Source organism: Pinus tabuliformis, chromosome X, assembly GCF_031772625.1.
Source record: "Pinus tabuliformis cultivar Carrire ecotype Pingquan chromosome X, CPIR1, whole genome shotgun sequence".
Lineage (NCBI taxonomy): Eukaryota > Viridiplantae > Streptophyta > Pinopsida > Pinales > Pinaceae > Pinus > Pinus tabuliformis.
Window position 1 is genome coordinate 1139439079 of NC_142308.1, and position 20346 is coordinate 1139459424.

The window sequence follows — 20346 nt, forward strand, 5'->3', positions numbered from 1 at the left end:
CTCCTTGATGAGATGTGATGTGTACATCCTTGTTGAGGATCAGTTTGAGATGCAGATATGGAAAGAGATAAAGAGGCACTTGATGAAAATATGACAAAGTGCTTCAAACAGCTTATGTCTAATGAGTAGGTGCTAAGGTATAATACCACAAGGTATGTTGTGTGTCAGCTACTGGCTCAATAAGCCCTTAAGGTATGATGAGAATGTCTCTTTATTTCCTATGATGAAAATATGCACTTAGTGTTGAACATTTTGACCTTCTTGAATTCTATGAGGCTATCTAATGTTGATACATTGATACACTTGATGTTTGGCTAACATCTATGATCTATCTGTGGATATCCTGATCCTATAAAGAAGGCTACCACCTTGGCTCTAGAAAATGATACTCTTAATACTTGTCATGATGGATTTCATATAGAAGGATAGTTCATTGACTCCTATACACGAGTTTTTTGGTAATGCTTGTGAAAAGCATGATTAAAGCATATGGAAAGAGCGATTGGCACTCTTGTTGTTTTGATGAATATTTATTGAATGACCTAATTTGATATCATTGGTCATGAAGTTCATGGGAGATGTATGAGTGTAAGATTGATATTCTATATCTCTTACTACCTATGGTCTTGTCTTGACACATATGGTTAAACTTGATAGAGTGACTTGACAGAAAGTGCTATTGTGTTCATAATCTTTGAGAATTATCTACTATTTTGAGTCTAATTTTGATGAAAGATTGATGTCATGATGATGATAGCCATATGTTTATGATCTAAAATAACTGATGTTGCATGAATCTAGTAGAGACATGTTGCTTACATGAATGAAGATGAATGATGTAGATCCCCAGTTAGAGGGAGAATATCTTCTCAAGATTCTTACCCTTATTACTATGTGTATTATATGTTGCTAAAGTATGATTTATGTGCATATGACAATATTGATTTGCAATAGAGTCTTAGATATGAATCCCATATAGAAATTAGGGTTTTTGCTCTGGACACAGTGACAAATCTAGGAGATTTCGTCCCTAGACACACACATGCTAAGGCCTAGACAACGTTCAGGCAACTAAATTTGCTCGCATGTTAACCTGAAGGGGGCAACCAGAGGTTTGAATGTTGTTGACCATCATCTGAAGCTTTCTAGAGCTACTTGAACTCTGAATCATGATGTCCCTAACATAATCTGCCACTGTTAACTGATTTTTTAAGTTGTTGAGTTAAATTGTTGATCATATAATGAAGTATTATGCATGAAATCAAATGGTCACTTGGAAGACATCAGTACCACATATGTATTGTAGATAACAACAAGATCTTCTAGTAGGAAAAGCTTGAATGGTTTCCATAACATGAACATGGAGACTGAACTTGTGTTTGCAGAAGGTCGAGACATACATATAGATATCTCATTATGTTTATGCTACAAGAGGTTGGCATGATTTGACATAGTATATATGAAAAGTGTTTTGTCATGATGCTTGATAATAACTTTGAATTGATGATTGAGATGTGCTTTGACTATAGATCTCTCTACGATATCAGTTGGAATTGACATGATGTCTAGTGATATGATTTGATGATTGTTGATTTTCCCTAATATCGATACTATGTGGGCATGATGACTTATTTGGAGATTGGCCTCCTTATTCTTATCACAATGGTTGAAATAATGATAGTTGTGATTCAACATGAAAATGGAACCTACATGACTCATCCTTGGTGTATGCATTTGCAACTAGTGACATATATGACTTGTGTTATGATTATGAGAATGACTTGATAAAGTTCGAATTGATAATACATGGTTGATGACAACTTGTTGGCATAATTGAATTCAGAATTGATATGAGCTCTATATGTCTCCTAGTTGAAAGTATTAATACTATGATAATGATGACTTTGATAATGGTCGTGATATTCCTTCTAAACTATGATTAGTTGACTTTTTTGTTGATGGTACAACATTGAGGATGATTGTGTTAGCTTAGCAAGGCATTATGCTTAGAGAATTGCAATCGAGATATGTCTAGATTTGATAGTCATCTGATGAAGTCATGATGATGAGTTCCAAGGTATGGCTTTGATATTGATTATGGTTTTTGTTTTATATCCTGATGATCTACTAGTGACAGGTGATGAGCCAATGATGATCTAAATTAGAGGGAGATATCGCATGAAGCCTGAAATGATGTATCATGGAATGATGAATCGATTTCTAGAATTTGGGAAATAAATTCCATATTGCAAAGCCATTGGAAAATGTTTTCGAATAATGAAAATGAAAATCATTGGATATTCTGATTTGAAGTTCAAGATGTTGTTGAACTTCACATGGCATCCCATGGTTGAAGCATTGATGTTCTGTTTTGAACATCCATCTGTATATATATGATGTGCATATAACCTTAATGAATTCATGAGTGAATTGCTTCATTCACATAGAGTTGCCACCGAACATGCTTTGAAATATATGCATGAGGTGTTTTATTTTGAGAATGAGATATTTCTCCTACGATATGTATCGGCATAGATGTATAGTTGATATTTGAGATTATTATTGATAAGCACAGTTGGATGCTTCTTTAGTATGCGATCTGCGATGATATCTTGGATGAGAGGTCCATATCATGAGCGAGGTGGATCATGATGTTGTTAGCATGGCTAGCTGTGAGGCAGGACACAAAATCTCCTTAGAGAGTTGTTTGAGTATGATCTGGATATGACATGGAAACATTGTGATGATTCAATTGGTAGTAAGTCCCATATTTATAGTTGGGACTGAAATACTCTAATATGTTGAGACAATGGAGTTGTGCGAGACAACCTTAGGCTTGTGGTTGGAACCTCCTTGAGAGGGAGGATGATTATGGTATCATTTTGTGATTCATATGATTATATATGATCTGACATGATATTTGATTTGATATTCTGTATGAAAAGAAACAACTACTATTGAGAAAAGATGATGATGAGAGCATCGTTGATCGAGGACACTCAGAAAAATATTCCTGCCCTACTTGAGCTCCCAGGGTGAGGAATTGAGATAGAGGTCTCTTGGGGTTGAGGGAACTCTCGACAATACGAAGTTACCCTATCTTTTACCTAGGGTAGAACAACGTTTCGCCCCTATCTTTATAGGTTCATGGAATTATATTCCCTTATTGGTCTTTGCAATGTATACCCCAGTTGGCATCATACCCTCAAGTAGACCAACTTGATGGGAATACCACTCCTTGTTTTGGCCAACAAGTTGAGAGTATACTTGGGGTGTACAACCTAAGTCGATTATGATGCAAGTGTTCTACCACATGATTATTCAAGGTCTTCAAAGGGAATATCAGTGGGAAATAACATTTGTTGAGATAACCCAATATGATTCTGGGTTGAAGGTAAGCTCCCTGATGAAATTCCATGGTTGAGGGTGTACTCCCCTATGTGGTGAGTTATCCTATTGCTCAATATGGGTGGAAGTTATAGCTCCCCGATGTGGTTCCACACTGAGACATGCTCCTTGATGATATACTCTCCGATGACGATTGATGATGATATTCTGGGTAGTAGCCCGCCGATAGAGATTCTAGATAGGAGCCTAATTGGATAAAGGGTGTTAGCTTAAGCTCCCCTCCGTTAAAAAAAATCTTCTTCTAGATCTGAAAATGTTCAACATACGAGCAATAACAATAAGAGATAAGCAAAAATAATAAACGGATAGATCGAGATGTATAATGATGATTTATGATGATGGGACACTTGATATGGACATGGAACAATGAATACATGATAGAGATGATCCGTGATGATATGTGATGACATTCGAATATTCCAGAATAGCATATTGTTTGATGGACATATATTGGCAAGTGTAATTCTCCCTAATTGAGAGGGAGTGTTAATTTTTGCAATTGCGGTAAAATTTCACCTTATACAGCCCAAATGATCTAGATAATGATTGCATTAGATTCCTCTTTTTTAGAGGACCAAAATATAACTAAATATCACCCAATTTGGTTAAGTGGAAGTTGAGTTATGAATTATTTTATTCATACATGTATTATGGAATGGGTCGGCCCTAACCACATGAGTAACTACTTTGGTAAGCCTTAACCCCAAGTGAACCCTCAGGAAATACTATAAATAGAAGAAAACTGAAGATAATTTGGACACATATTCTCTTCTCTTTTGTCTTGGTTCACATAGGTTCGATGGAAGGAGTTCGCTCAAGGGTCTGAAGTCATAGGCGAAAGGTTCGCTCTGGGTTAGGGTTGTTTGGATCTCGGTTGCTGGCACAGAATATGGCATTCTAGTCTCTGGACACTGGCACATAATCCTATGAGAATGACTATAGACCCTTGGACTCTGACACAGAGGCTTATGGGAGCGTCTATGGCTTCAAAGACAGATCTGGAGGTATCACTCCCTCGTCGTTCACACAAAGTGGTCCTCAGAGCGACCAGGACATCTCAGTCGTTTGCACAACATTAGTAAGGGAGTGACTATGGATTTTAGATATATTATGTCATAATCACACACATAAATAATTCATTAGAGCAACCCTATAGTCACATTCGCTTGCATACAGTTACCGAGAGAGAGTGACCAAGGAGTTTCAGTCGCACGCAAACAATCATGATGAGGGAAACCAGAGTTCAGATATAAGATTTGGCATCTTGGATTCAATTGAATTCAGTGATCTGGTAGATATGGGTTTCCTTCTACTATGATAAATATCTATAGATCTGATTTGTTAGTTTTTGTTGCAAACATATGTATTTGTCTCGTTGACAGTGACAACATTTCTCAGCAGTGTTCGACATAGTGACAACAGTATACATCAGTTTGTGACATCACATTACAACCATCAGTATGAGGGTTCTGATTCCTAGCATGATTAGATATGTTTCATAGATATCATTATTTTTTTGTTACATAGGTAGAGTTATGGATCATTGTACTCTCTTTTGCTGCATCATTTGATGACGATCTAAGAAGAGGAAGATTTGCAAGGGTTTTCCCCATAATGGGTTTTTCACTGTTCTCGGACCAATCCTGGTGTCTCTATGTGTATGCATGCTTTCTTCTACTGTTCCTTTTATGTTCAACTGCATTGATGGTGATGGTGATGTTGTTTCTTTTGATGTAATGGCATATGCTAATTTATAATGGTGTAGATCTGAACAATGTAATGATGATATGGGGTGAACTTAAAGTATTAATGGTGAAATGCAATTATCAAAGTAAATAACAATGTCGCTCTAAGAAAATTAACATATCTAGCCATTCCACTATTTCATTGACTCGATAATCTTCCTTTTCAATGAATTTTCTTATATGTTCCACTTCCTTGCATTCGTTAGGCATGTGAGAAAGAAATGATGATGGATGACAATGCAAACCATTAGCCCCTAATATTTCAATGTCCTCATCGACTCTCCATGTTTCACCTAGATCATTATTTACATATTGTAGCTTACTAGACATATCAATATATCCTTCTGGGAGAGCAATAATGAAATCCATATTGATTTATATTGGAATTGATGTGTGTTGTAGTGTTGCAGATGTTTTGTTGGTTGGCATTGAGGTCAACTTGGTTGTCTGGGTTGTAGGTGTGTTAGTTATGCATGTGCATGTGTGGCTGCAAGTGGATTGTGTATGGTGGAGATGTGATGGATGGTCCTTGGCATGTCTACTAGCTTAGAATAGCTTGGAGATGTGATGATTCTCTTTATCATGTTGTTACATATAGGTATTTATGGCTTCTACAAGAGTTAGAGTTGAGGAGCCTTGTTGGTTTGGTCTCCATGTTTAGGATTAGGCCTCCTATGGTTGATGATGTTATACCTTGGGTTTGGAGAGGATATACATGTGTCAGTGGATGCGTGAGATGGTTGTAAAGGTGTTGGAGGATGTCTGACATGCTTTTGAGCTGCATATTGCTGGAAGATTATTTGTGGAGCATTTTTATGGCCCATGTTCTAGTATGGTTGTTGGTTAGTATTCAAGCCACCCTAGTTTGACTGATGATGATGACAATGATGTGGAAGTGATTCGATGAAGTGTTCCAAAGGTTCCTTGAATCCCATAGGTCCTATAGATGATTATCAAGCTCTGGAAGAAGGTGGCACATTTTTTGAGCTAAGTAAATATGTTTTCCTTCATCCTTTGCCCCAATCGCATAGATGTTGAGTCATGTGAGAAACTGAAAAGATATAGTCACTATAAGGGAGGCCTATGGGAGTGATTAAGGAGTTATAAACACATGGATCCTATTTTATGCATGCGTTTGAGCCTTTTGACAAGTTTTTCTATGGATTCCTCATGCTACTTAGCTAATTTTGGTGTTGTGGTGATGTTCTTGGTTGGAAATTTTTGGCATATGGTCGGAAAAGGTAATGGAGCCTCTAGAAGATGATCAAGGTTGAATATATCCAATGGCTAGTGGAGTAAGTGGTTTTATTTGGTCAAGAAGCCTATCTCAACCAAATATAAAGTGTGTGAAAAGAATTGTTGAGTGGTCCATAACCTGTAGCACTGTAAGTTACTTAACAAAGGAAAATGATAAATAGAAGAAGGCTATGAGGTTACTTGGTTGTTTTTTTTGAGAGTGTGAGAGAATGATAGTGTGAAGACATTGAGAGTGAGTAGAGATTGCAGTAGCTTCTCACATAGTATTTGCAGAGTTATATCATAGACTTGTGAGCAAAAATCAAAGATGGAGTTGAGAAAAATATTCAAAATTTGTGTGTTGTTTGTGATGAAATATTGGGAGTTTGTGGTGTGTTTGAGATAAGTATTTTGGTGTGAGTAGAAGAGAAGAAAAATCCTTCTCTAGGAAAAGTTTCTGATTCATATTTAATGAGCATAATGATGGAGTTTTTGGGTTTCTCATGTTGAGTGAATTGACAACCCAATGTGAAACATTTATGAAAAATCGTTCGCATGGAGGAAGTGAAGGTGTCGAGGCTTCAAAATAGACAACGATTTGGTGAATTTAGTAGTAGGAATATTTTTATCCATCCAATAGGAGTTGGATATTACAATGGTATTTAGGCAAGGATTGTTGGTCATAGAAGCTTCTAGCTAATAGATTTTTGTAGATTCGTGAGAGAAACGGATTTCCGAATTAATAGATGTCAACATATTATAGAGGAATCCAAGCCTTACAGGTTATGGGTGTAAGCTAATCCATGTATGATTTGCTCACTGGAATAACAAAAGAATTGAGCAACGCAACAATAGTAAGGTGGTTTTCTCTCGAAAGGGTTTCCACCATAAATACTTGTGTTCTTGTGCATGCATGCTTGTGTTGATATTCCTCATGCTTATTTATCATGGTTATTACGTTTTGAGTTTATTGCTACTTACATGTTTTGATGAGCTAATGTTGTAAATGTGCATATATGTTTGAGATTGTGGAAAAATATTTAAAATTGGTATAAAGGCCATCACTACTGATTCACCCCCCCCCCCCCCCCCAAGTAGTGATTATTGTTTCCAACAATTGGTACCAGAGCAGGTGCTCTTTAGTGAAGCTTGACCGCTTGGAGAGTAGATCATGGATCACAGCCAAAAGCAAGAGGAGGATGTCTCAAAAGACAAAGAGTTTGAAGAAGGAATAAAATAAATCCATTACAAAAGAAGCTGCAAATTGTGAAATCTCATCCAAATCAGATGTGTCACGAGGTAATATTTTGAAGGAATTTTTGAATTATGATTCTAACGATTTTGTAGAGCCACTTAGTGAATATAAGAAGGATATTTCTATTTTTAAGGATGAATATGAACCAATAATTGTTGTGATAAAAGAATTAGTTTCTCAAGTGGAAAAACTAACAACTACATGTAGATATTATAAGAAATTGTTGTAGATATGTGATGAGAAGGAGAAGAATCTCGAGGAGGAGCTCATTACCTTGAGAACCCAACTCACAGATTCAAAAAGAAATGAATAAATAATATGCAGAAAACAGGAAGAAAAGAAATATCACGTTGAAGCACTCAAAACTATAGTAGATAAATTGAGAAAGAAAATAGAATAGAAAGACCAATAGCTTGAAAAAATTAAGAGAAACATAATACAGAGAAAATCTAGCTCTAATCTTCAATGAGGAGATGCAAGTTCGGATGTAGGAAATATTAACAAGATAGATTCAAAGAAGCCTACAATGAAATTTATGACTAGCCATGATAATGCTAAAGAAAAGTGGTATCAATTTCATCAACAAAAAAGAAGAGATTAGAAAGGAATATCTATGCCAAGAAAATCATTCACTCCTAGAGTCGATAGTAGCAAAATTCAAAGGAGAAATCACAATTCATTTTCTCCTTTGATGAACAAAATTGAGTGTTTTAATTGCCATAATTTTGGACATATAGCAACCTTTTGTAGGAGCAAATTGGACACATCCATGTAGCAGTTTGGACAAAAATAATGATATCTTCCTTCAGGTATACAAGTTTATTTAATGGTTTATATTATGCTTGTAGCCTTTTTGTCCATAAGGCCATTAATTACAGGTATGGTATGAGAGATTGGAAGTCTAGTATGAGGAACAAAAGATCAGATCCTTTGGCTTCTTATCTTGGTCATGTAGAATGTTTTATGTGTCACAACTTTGGACACATGGCCAAGGATTTCCTGATGCCTAAATCTATGAGACCATCAGTACAAACCAATAACCTAAAAGACATGCACAACAAAGGAACCAACTAGGAGTTGTGTGGAAGAAAAGGGAGGAATAATTAGGAAAATGTTATATTGATAGAGGATGATAAATAAATATTGATAGAGGATGTTCACATAATATGATAGAGGATGTTCACATAATATGTCAGGAGATAGGAGAAAAATTCACTTCCTAAAGAGAATCAATATGGTCATGTTTTTTCTGAAAGGAGTGAACCAAGAGTTGGGAAGTGGTAAATCCATCCTTGGAGAGAAGAGGACCATTGCAGAAAATGTGTGGCTCATAGATGGTTTAAAGCACAATATTTTAGGTGTGAGCTAAATGGTTAATGGAGGTAAGGAAGTTGTCTTCAACTCCAAAGGTTGTTTCATTTGAAAGGAAGGATCAAATAGGGTGATAGCTAGAGGAGTTAAAACACCAAACGATGTTTATGTGTTGGAGGGAAGAGTAAGCAAAGAGAAGAGATCAAAGAAGTACTCTTCATCTTCAGATTATAAGTACAAGAGATTAGCACATATTGAAGTCCTCTCTTGCATGATAGATATTTTAGACTGCAAAATGGATGTGAAGCCTTCATAGGCTTAGGGAGAATATATGGCATATCATTTTTTTGCATACAGTTAGTTTGTGATGATATTAATGCTTATCTCTTTGATTATGATTTCTTGATGATGGATTTTTTCTATTGATGTTGTCTTTGCTAAGGTGTGACTAGGAGGAGAGATGGCACATGTTCAGGGGGAGAACTTTATATGCTTCCAAAATTTCAATGGTTTTGATGGAACCATGGTTCCTTGGAGGAGTTTCTATTTGTTCCATGCTATATGTTTATTTGATATATAATTGTTGCAGGAGCTTGCATTTTGGTTATGCATGGATATTATACTACATGTGTAGTTGACTTTAATCATGCATTTTGGGCCAATGATTTTATGCATATGGTCATTCCATGGAGATTAGTATGATGATGGTGCATGATGCTTATATTTATGTGTTTCTTATTAATGTTGCAGCTACATATGATGATGGTTATGTTTTCAATTATGGTTTCTGATGTGATGTTTTTGCTCTCATTACATCATTATATGCTCATTTTTTCCTATCAGTTTTTGAATATATTATAGAGGATCATGCTTCATATGATGGTTATTATTGCTACCTTGTATAGCTATAGAGAGATGATATATTGGGCTTATTGATGTGATATGTTTCTTCTTTATGATGTTGCTGATATATGATATTGTTGGGACACTATGTATTGTTATGTGTTGTCACCTACTGTTGATGAATTATTAGTTCATGGTGGATGATTTGGAGAGGCTGATACATGTCTCTTATGTGATTTATATTGACATTATCTTACCGCCATAGGAGGACATGTTGTGGATCATATGCTCCATGTAATTTCATTATGCAATTGTTTAGACATACATGGATGAGAGGATTGTTATGAAAGTCATATATGAGAGACTCTCATTCTTGGATGTTTCATGCATAGTGTTGAGAGACATGTTTGATATATGTTGTATAATGAGTTATGAGAGTTGGTTCAACTATGTATTGGTTGTTAGAAGTATTTTTATAAGCATGTATTTAATGTATTATTTGTGTACACTCTCATACTTATGATGGAGAGATGATCTAGAGTCATGTATGCATTGAGAGAAAGTCACGGTTCAACCATATATGGCCTTATTGATGTAATTGTACAATCATGTATTCTCATTTTGGTAGCCATGTAGTAGGTCTATGAAGCCCTATAATTTGTTGCACATCGTTTGGTCATATTCCTTGGTCTATGTGGAGTAACCTTTTGCATATGAAAAGGAGGCATTGGAAGCTATATATATACATAAATTTACATTGAACCATGGATATGTTGGCATTAAGTGGAGTATGGTTGATCATAGTGTTGTGATTTGTCGTCACGTACTTGCTACCACCATGTCTACTTTAGATCGGTGTTACTTCTAAATAGTCATTGTTGTTGCTTGTATATGAGTTTTTTGTTCCTAGAGAGTACATTGTAGAGAGGATGTATTTGTTGTTGTTGCTTCAGAATGGTTGGATAGATGCTACTAATACTATGGAGTTTATCAGTGTTGTTGCTGCTAGCTGGTCTTACTATGTTGTTGTTACTATGTGTTGGTGATCTCACCCGCTCCTACTATTATGTCATGGATTGTGTTGTTGCTTCTTAAGGAGCGAGAGCATGTCATTCAATTTTTATTGCTGTTGAGTGAGAGAGCTTATCGTTGCTGGTGGTAGGAGATGTATATTATTTCTCTGTTGAAAAATGTGCAACAAGAAATGTTAAATTTAGAATGTGCTAAAAATAGACCTGCTAAAATAGCATGTCTAAAAATAGTAGTTTGGCCAGTGAGGTCATTGGCCACATTGAGTGAGAGGTGAAACTGCTAAAAATAGAAATTTCTAATAATAGCATTTCTAGGTCCCTTCCTATTTATAGCAGTCCCTAGTCTATCTATAGGAAGTAAAATTAATTTTGGTCTTAACAGCAGTTGGAAATATTAATTAATTAATTCAGTTGAGTTAATTAGTTAAGGAAATTCGAATTTGAAGTCTTTGTGAGCATGCACATGAGTTGTCCCACTGATTGAGGAATTTATCCTTAATTTCCTCCACTGATTGAGGGAATAAGTATGAGTTCTATAATGAGAGAATCAGTTGACTTAGTTTTAACTAGTCAAGTCCAGTTAGATTATTTTAACAAGTTGTTAAAATAATAAAATATAGTTTGTTAATGCTTGCATGCATGTGACAACTATTATTTTAGATAACTGAGAATTCACTCATGGATAACTATTGCATGTCAATTCTGTCAAAGACCTAATTGAGATCAGATGTGGGACAGTGTATTATAAGATGCTTGGATATTTCTAGTAAGTATTCCTTGCATGGAGAAGGATTTATTATAGGAGATTGGAGGACTTGTGGCCTATATATTGAGGCCTAGGTAGTCCATGATTTTCATCTTCTGATTGAAGATCATCAGGATCTTCTGATTACAGAGAGAGCAGGATAGCCATTGAGCTGATTCTTTTTGTATGCTGAAGAGGATTTCCACTTGATTGATAACACAGTGTTGGGGTTTTATGTTGGTGCTTTCCCCAGTGATATACTATGTGTTATGTGTGATTGATTTCTCTTGATCAGTTATGCATGTTTCTACTTGATGTTGCTCATGAATTCGATTATGCTTCCGCTTAATGTTTTGTAGAAGTAGAACAAGTATTATGCTTTAGGACATTGCATATATCGGTTTGTTCTACATGTGAAATTTCTACATGGTATCAGAGCACAGGTGATCAAGCAAGAACAATATACTAGTAGGAGAAATTCGAAGTTTATTATTCAGGATATAGATATCAAGTTCTTATCACATCTATTTCATCAATGGCATTCTATGGTTTGAGGCTTGAGTATGCCCTTGATGGCAGCTCAAAATATATAGCTTGGAAGGATCACATGGAGGCAGTTTTGGAAGATAATGGTCTTAAGGATTTCATTGATCAAGAAATCCCTAAGCCTACTGACAAGACTGAGCAGGTGGAATGGAGGAAGTGTGTGGCTAGAGCTAGGAGAATTCTCTTGGAGGGAGTGCGAGATCACATTGTCTCGAGCCTCCATGGGAAGGAGACTCCGCATGCAATGTGGAAAACATTGAAAGATTTATATCAGAATAGCAGTGATTAGAGGAAGCTGGCACTAAAGGACAAACTTCAAAAGATCAAGTGTGAAAGGGATGAGACGATCTCTATGTATCTGACCAAGCTCATCACATGCAAGGATGAGCTCGCAAGTGTAGGGTTCTTGACATTGGATGAGGATATGGTGAGTCTAGCACTCCTTGGCCTTCCTAAGACTTGGCATAGTTACCAGGACTCAGTGAATGGAAGGGAGAAACTGCCAGATTGGGAACAACTATGGTCAGATTTGATGCAGGAGGAGATCAGATGGAGCACCAGAGATAGTTCTTCATCTATGCATGATGAGGAGAACTATGACTTAGCAAGTAAGGCAAAGAGGGGAAAGGAGAAGGTTTCTCTTTCTGAATCCAGTTCTTCCAATGATGGGAATAAGGTTGACAAATCGAAAGTGCAATGCTTTCGTTATCATGAGGTGGGCCATTATGCTACAAATTTTCCATGGATAAAATCCAAGAAGAGATCCAGGGAAGGATCTGAAGGTGAGGCACTTGCTTCATAGTTTGAGTTGGATTTCAGACTCTTCGCATGCATGGTTTCATCCATGGTGGGAAGTGGTTGGTTTCTTGACAGTGGAGCTTCTTTCCACATGACCGGCGACAAGAGTTTGTTCAGTACTTTGGAGGAGGAAGATCTCCAGATACTCATAGCTATGGGTAATGATGAGAAGTATAGTGTCTCAGGTGAAGGCACTGTTACTTTTCAGAGGGAGCATGGAGCTCGCCTTACCTTGACCGATGTCAAGTATGTACCAGGACTGAAGAGAAACTTGGTGTCGATCACGATGCTGGAAGACAGAGGCTATGATGTAGTCTTCAGTAAGGGAAAGGTTTTCCTTAGACACATCATCACTAGATAGGTGAAGAAGATTGGTTCATGGGTCAAGAACCTGTATGCTTTTGAGTTTCAAGATGCATGCAAAGCCTTGAGCAGCAAGGCAACTGATGGAGACTTGGTGGTTGAGAGGGAGGGTATATTACCTCTCAACATGCAGAGCCAGAAGAAGTCTCAGATGATTGTGGAGGATCCACGATTGGTACAACAACTTCAGGAGGTTGTGGAGCAAACACAACAGGGGAAGTTGAGTGGATATCGAGTAGAGACATCTACTCATGCAGAGACCTATAGTAGGGGGAAACTTCGAGCCAGGTGGGCTGAGGGATCACATGCAGCCATACCTCCAGGTAGGAGGTGGGGCAATATAGAGTGATTGTCCCAAGGAGGAGGGGCAGGATCCTTGAGGTACCCAACCCCTTGGATGAGACCTTGCTACAAGATCCCCGATGTGGAGTAGCAGGAATTGACTGATTGGGTAGAGACAGATGCGGATGGAGTGGCAGAGAGAGCGATAGTGCAGGGAATCCCTGGACAACGCATAACTAGCAGGCTACATTAATGCGAGAGGCACAAGTGTTTTGCATAGTGCTAGGTGGCACAGAGAGGTGTGCAATGGTGTGAGATGTATGGAGATGTTGCAGTAGCGCAGATGTCAGAGAGGGAGCACTTGTCAGCAGCAGGTGTAGCTTCAGCATCAGAGTATGTTCCTAGCCAAATAGAGTGTTCAGTTGAGAATGTTTTTGTTCCAAGTGTTGTTGGAGCAAGTGGACCGGGTAGATGCGTTGCATGTAGAACATTCCAGAGTTATAGGATCGGGTTCGAGAGAAAGCCTTTCTTGTTGAGAGGGAGTACTAAAACATGTGCAACAAGAAATGTTAAATTTAGAATGTGCTAAAAATAGACCTGCTAAAAATAGCATGTCTAAAAATAACAGTTTGGCCAATGAGGTCATTGGCCACATTGGGTGAGAGGTGAAACTGCTAAAAATAGAAAGTTCTAATAATAGCATTTCTGGGTCCCTTCCTATTTATAGCAGTCCCTAGTCTATCTATAGGAAGTAAAATTAATTTTGGTCTTAAAAGCAGTTGGAAATATTAATTAATTAATTCAGTTGAGTTAATTAGTTAAGGAAATTCGAATTTGAAGTCGTTGTGAGCATGCACATGAGTAGTCCCATTGATTGAGGAATTTATCCTTAATTTCCTCCACTGATTGAGGGAATAAGTATGAGTTCTATAATGAGAGAATCAGTTGACTTAGTTCTAACTAGTCAAGTCCAGTTAGATTATTTTAACAAGTTGTTAAAATAATAAAATATAGTTTGTTAATGCTTGCATGCATGTGACAACAATTATTTTAGATAACTGAGAATTCACTTATGGATAACTATTGCATGTCAATTCTGTCAAAGACCCAGTTGAGATCAGATGTGGGACAGTGTATTATCAGATACTTGGATATTTCTAGTAAGTATTCCTTGCGTGGAGAAGGATCTATTATAGGAGATTGGAGGACTTGTGGCCTATATATTGAGGCCTAGGTAGTCCATGATTTTCATCTTCTGATTGAAGATCATCAGGATCTTCTGATTACAGAGAGAGCAGGATAGCCATTGAGCTGATTCTTTTTGTATGTTGAAGAGGATTTCCACTTGATTGATAATACAATGTTGGGGTTTTATGCTGGTGCTTTCCCCAGTGATATACTCTGTGTTATGTGTGATTGATTTCTCTTTATCAGTTATGCATGTTTCTACTTGATGTTTCTCATGAATTCGATTATGCTTCCCTTAATGTTTTGTAGAAGTAGAACAAGTATTATGCTTTAGGACATTGCATATATCGGTTTGTTCTACATGTGAAATTTCTACATTCTCTATTGTGTTGTTGATTGGACATAACTTGTGTCCAGGGGGAGTTTATTGCACATATTTTTTAGTTATGTGAGGGAGTGTTGTTGTCTTTTAGTCTTAAACTCAATTGTTCATCACATGCATATGATTTTGAGTAGAGCTTATGTTTTTTTATGGAGCCTATTTTCATCTAGAGTAGTATATAGCATTTGTCCTTGATATATCTAGCCCTTTTCCATTAATGTCGAAGGGGGACGATGGGAAGATGTTGATTAGTTTTCAAAGGAAAACTTCAAATGATTAGTTTAGCAAGGGTTGACATTAGTGCCAAAGGGGGAGATTGTTGGAATTGATGTGTGTTGCAGTGTTGAAGATGTGTTGTTGGTTGGCATTGATGTATGTTGCAGTGTTGAAGATATGTTGTTGGTTGGCATTGATGTCAACTTGGTTGTTTGGGTTGCAGTTGATTTGGTTATGCATGTGCATTGTGGCTACAGGTGGCTTGTGTATGGTGGAGATGTAATGGACGGTCCTTGGAATGTCTACTAGCCTGAACTAGCTTGGATATGTGATGATCCTCTTGATCATGTTTCTATATAGGTATTGATGGATGCTACATGAGTTAGAGTTGAGGAGCCTTGTTCATTAGGTCTCCATGTCCCGGATTAGTTCTCCTATGGTTGATGATGTTATACCTTGGATTTGGAGAGGATATACATGTCTCGGTAGATGCTTGAGATGGTTGTAAAAGGTGTTGGATGATGTCTGACATGTTTTGGAGCTACATGTTGTTGGCAGAGTGTTTGTGGAGCAGTTTGATGGCCCAGGTGGTAGTATGGTTGTTGGTTGGTGTTCAAGTCGACCTAGTTTGGTTGATGATGATGACAGTGATGTGGTAGTTATTCAGTGAAGTGTTGCATAGGTTTTGGTGACTTCTAGAGGTCTTGCATAGGAATTTAAAGATCTGGAAGAATGTGGAGAAGCTTCTGAGCTAAATAAATATGTTTTCCTTCATCCTCTACCCTAGTCGCATGGATGTTGAGTCATGGGAGTGACTAAAAATTTCTAATCATTGGTAGGAAAATCTATGGGAGTGAATAAGGAGTTACAGTCACATCAATCTTGTGTTATGTGTGTGACAAAGCCCTTTCATGAGTTTTTCTCTAGATTCCTCATGCTGCTCAGCTAATTTTGGTGTTGTCGTGATGTTATTGTTCAGAACAAAATTTAAAGAAAGCATGGGGCATGCAAAAGATTTATGTAAATAAATGTAGAATACCAAGGGAATTCAAATATGGGGAGCATGTATTTCTAAAAGTGAAACCAAAGAATTTTTTTTTTGAAGTTGGAGAGTTGCATTAAGTTGGAAATTAACTATTTTGGTCCTTTTGAAATCTTAAATAATATAGGAATTGTTGGATATATCCTTTCATTTTACTAACATAAAGGGAATACATGAAATATCTTTATTAAAAACGTATGTACATGATCCTAACCATGTCATTAAGTGGACTTTGATCTTGGTGGAATTGAAAAGAGAGTTCCAAGTACAATGAGTATATATCTTAGACAAGAAGATCATTATGCTTAAGAATATTTCTATAAGGTAGGTACAATTTCAATAAACCCATTACATTTCTAAAAACACAATGTGAGAGTTGGAAGAAGATATGCATGAGGAATACCTATAATTTTTTTGAATTTCTGCTGTTAAATTTTTGATATTGTACATAATCTAATATTTCATTGAGGATGGTTCAAAGCTAAGGGCGAGGGGGATGCACTAGCCCAACTTAGATCACCATATTACTCATCATATATCTATATGAGGAAATGGAATTATGTTGAACACACGTGACTTGTAAATTGTACATTGAATTATAAGATAAACACATTACATATGATAGAATAATAAGCATTACATGTCTCTATAACCTTTTTTATATATATAAGGTTATTAACAAAACAACCCATGAGGTGAAGCTTAATGTGTGTGTGGGCATAGCCTCTATTAAGTATCATGGTCAAACCTTATGGGCACGCGTTAAGAAGAGAGCCAATTGTGAGAGATAAAAGCTTTCTCAATGGGCATCCATGTTCGACAAGCCTCATACAATCCTAGTGATAACATGCCACCTTTAAACAAATAGTTCTTCCATCCAAGATAGAATAAACATTACATAGATATGAAAAAGCAAAGTTTCTCTTCATTTCACTTGTTGCATCTTTAGACTTTTATGCAATGTCTCTTTAACATAGCATGCCACCGAAAATACTTTTTCTCTATTTTCTTGGCAGAATTTCTAGGCTCTCTTATCTAAAATCGTGTCAAATTAAAAAAATCATAGTTTTAAGTTGTTAAATCTGCATAAATTAAATATTCTAAAGCTTATTTAAAATGACAATTCCATTTTTGTATTTAAAATACAAATAAAATAATAGAACATCATAATCTCACCAAAAAGTTGTGTTACCAAATATCTATATCTATATCTATATATATATATATATATATATATATATATATATATATATATATATATATATATATATATATATATATAATATCACTTCATTAGGTACACCCCATTTTATTTTGGATAGTTCTAAGAAACACATTCCTTTTGAACTTTTTCCAATTCACTATTTACATTTTTAACATGTTAATTATCTACTAACAATCATAAATACCACAAAAATACCATGCATCACACTACGAATTGCATTATAATAATTAAATCTAATTGTTTTCTGGATCCAATAACTTTTCTGCAATTTACATCAAAATAATTATAATAGTGTTTATTGCCCTGCAAGTCCTGGTCAAACAAAACACAACGAAATACTCCGCAATATCCCCAAATACTCGGCCCTGGCAACACGACTTTCTTAACTACCCTACATGTCCTGGGCAACACAATTTCCTTACTTCGTCAATACGGGGAGCATAACTACTCCTTGGTCAATAGGGTGAATTTCTTACCATGTCCCACGTCTCTCCCAAGTAACCCAACAATTTCCCTTTCACTTCTGTGTAACTTTTTTAATGTTTTGGCCCAAGAACCTGCACACAAATGACTTTATATAGTAGCAGCCGAACTTATATTTATGTGCATAGATGGGTACAAAACTCAAAGCATTGAAGGACATTTGAGTCCCAGTGGATGATAGAGAGAAATGGATCTTAAAGTTGTCCTTCACCTTCCTCTGATGACACTTTTGTGCTTTCTCTCCATGGCATCCTCTGTAGCCACACCAACAATCAATTATACTCATCCACAAGATGGTTTTTATGGTGATCAGCCACACCAAGGTAATATGTTGCAGGAAGGCCATCAAGTCCCACTATCGATGGACGTGCAGGCTCTTTTAGCTTTTAAAAAGGATATTAAAGATGCATCTGGAAAGTTGTCCCATTGGACATCAGAGAACTCAGAGGAGGTATGCTCTTGGTTTGGTATTACCTGTAGACAACACAATCCAAGAGTAGTTTCCATAATCCTTCATGGATTAAATCTCACAGGTACTCTTTTGTTGTCTACCAGAAGCCTCTCCTCATTGCATACTTTGAATCTGTCACATCATAATTTGACAGGAGAAATTTTGCCCGAATTTGGGCAGCTTAAAGTGCTACAAGTGCTTGACTTGAGCTTTAATCCTATGCCCATTGGATTTATTTTTCCATCACTGAGCTTTAAATCTAGGCTCAATGGGTCTATTCCATAATCACCATCTAATTGCATAAGCCTTGAATGTCTTTCCCTTTCTCATAACAACTTTACAGGTTCCATACCAACATATTTTGGTCGTCTGGTAAAGTTGGAACAACTTGACTTTTCATACAACTCTTTGACTAACCATATCCCTCCTACTCTTAGCAACTGTATTAATATATCCTCCATATTTTGTATATCCAGTTAAGGGAACTACGGTTATGGATGCTTCGGCATGTATATATATGTATTGTAACATTGAAAGGAACATCCCAGTTTTAGGACCCAGGGGAAAATCTCTTTGTATATTTTTTTTATGTTTTATTCTCTCTCCATTGTTTATTTTCTATTTTTAGAATCTATATGCAAGTAATTTATGTACAGGGTTAAAACCTACATGTTGGAGGTCAGATAGAGAGGGGGGTGAGAAATGGTGATAAGGTTAAAGGGCAGAGAGAGAGGGAGGTAGGCGAGAAATTAAGAGAGGGAAAGGACCAGAGAGAGGACTTGAGAGAGAGGATGAGAGAGGGAGGGATAGAGAGATGAAGTTGGAGGGGGAGAGAGGGAGTGATAAGGGAGAGATGAAGAGAGAGTGTGTATGTTTTGGGGTGAGATAGGGAGACAAATAAGGAGATATGGAAGGAAGGGGGGAGAGAGATGGAGAGAGGAGAGAAGGAGGGAGATAGTGAAACAATTAGAGGGCGAAGAGAGAGGGGGGGAGATAGAATGATATCGGAGATAAAGGGACAAAGAGGAAGGAAAAGAGAGAGAACATGACAAAGAGGAGAGAGGGAGGGAGGAGGGGGAGAGAGAGGTAAGTAAGAGGAAAGACATAAAGAGAGAAAAGTGGGGGGAGAGAGGGAGGGGGAGAGAGGGAGGGGGAGAGAGGGAGAGGGAGAGAGGAGAGTAGGAGGGAAGAGAAATAAAAGGGAGAGCAAGATAGAGGGAGAGTAAGAGGGGGAGGAGAGCTAGATAGATATGGAGAAAGAGTGTATATGCTTTGGGGATGATATATAGAGATAAATGAGAGGCAGAAGGAGATAGAGATATAGATGGGAGGTGAAGATAGGGAAGAAGAGATAGATAGAGAGAGGGAGGAATGGTGAGAGGGATATATATATATATATATATATATATATATATATATATATATATATATATATATATATATATATATATGGAGAGAGAGAGAGCATGTGTGTTTGGGGGCGTGAGATAGAGAGACAAAGAAGGAGAGATGAAGGGAGATATAGATATAGATGGAGGGGGGAGAGAGGGAAGAATATTTGATGCAGGAGGTTGACGAAATAAGGTGGTAGTCTAAAAATAGACTAATGGTTAAGTTTATAGCCAATCAGCTACGTTTAATCGGATTCTATACATGACCATTTTCCTTTGAGGATCCCGCTTTTCTCACTAAACACCTTCGGACCCACTTTAACTTTACCTTTTAACAAGTACTTCACTATGCACCATTGATCTTCTCTCTCCAGATATAACAGCTATTGCTTTCCCTGATCGCCA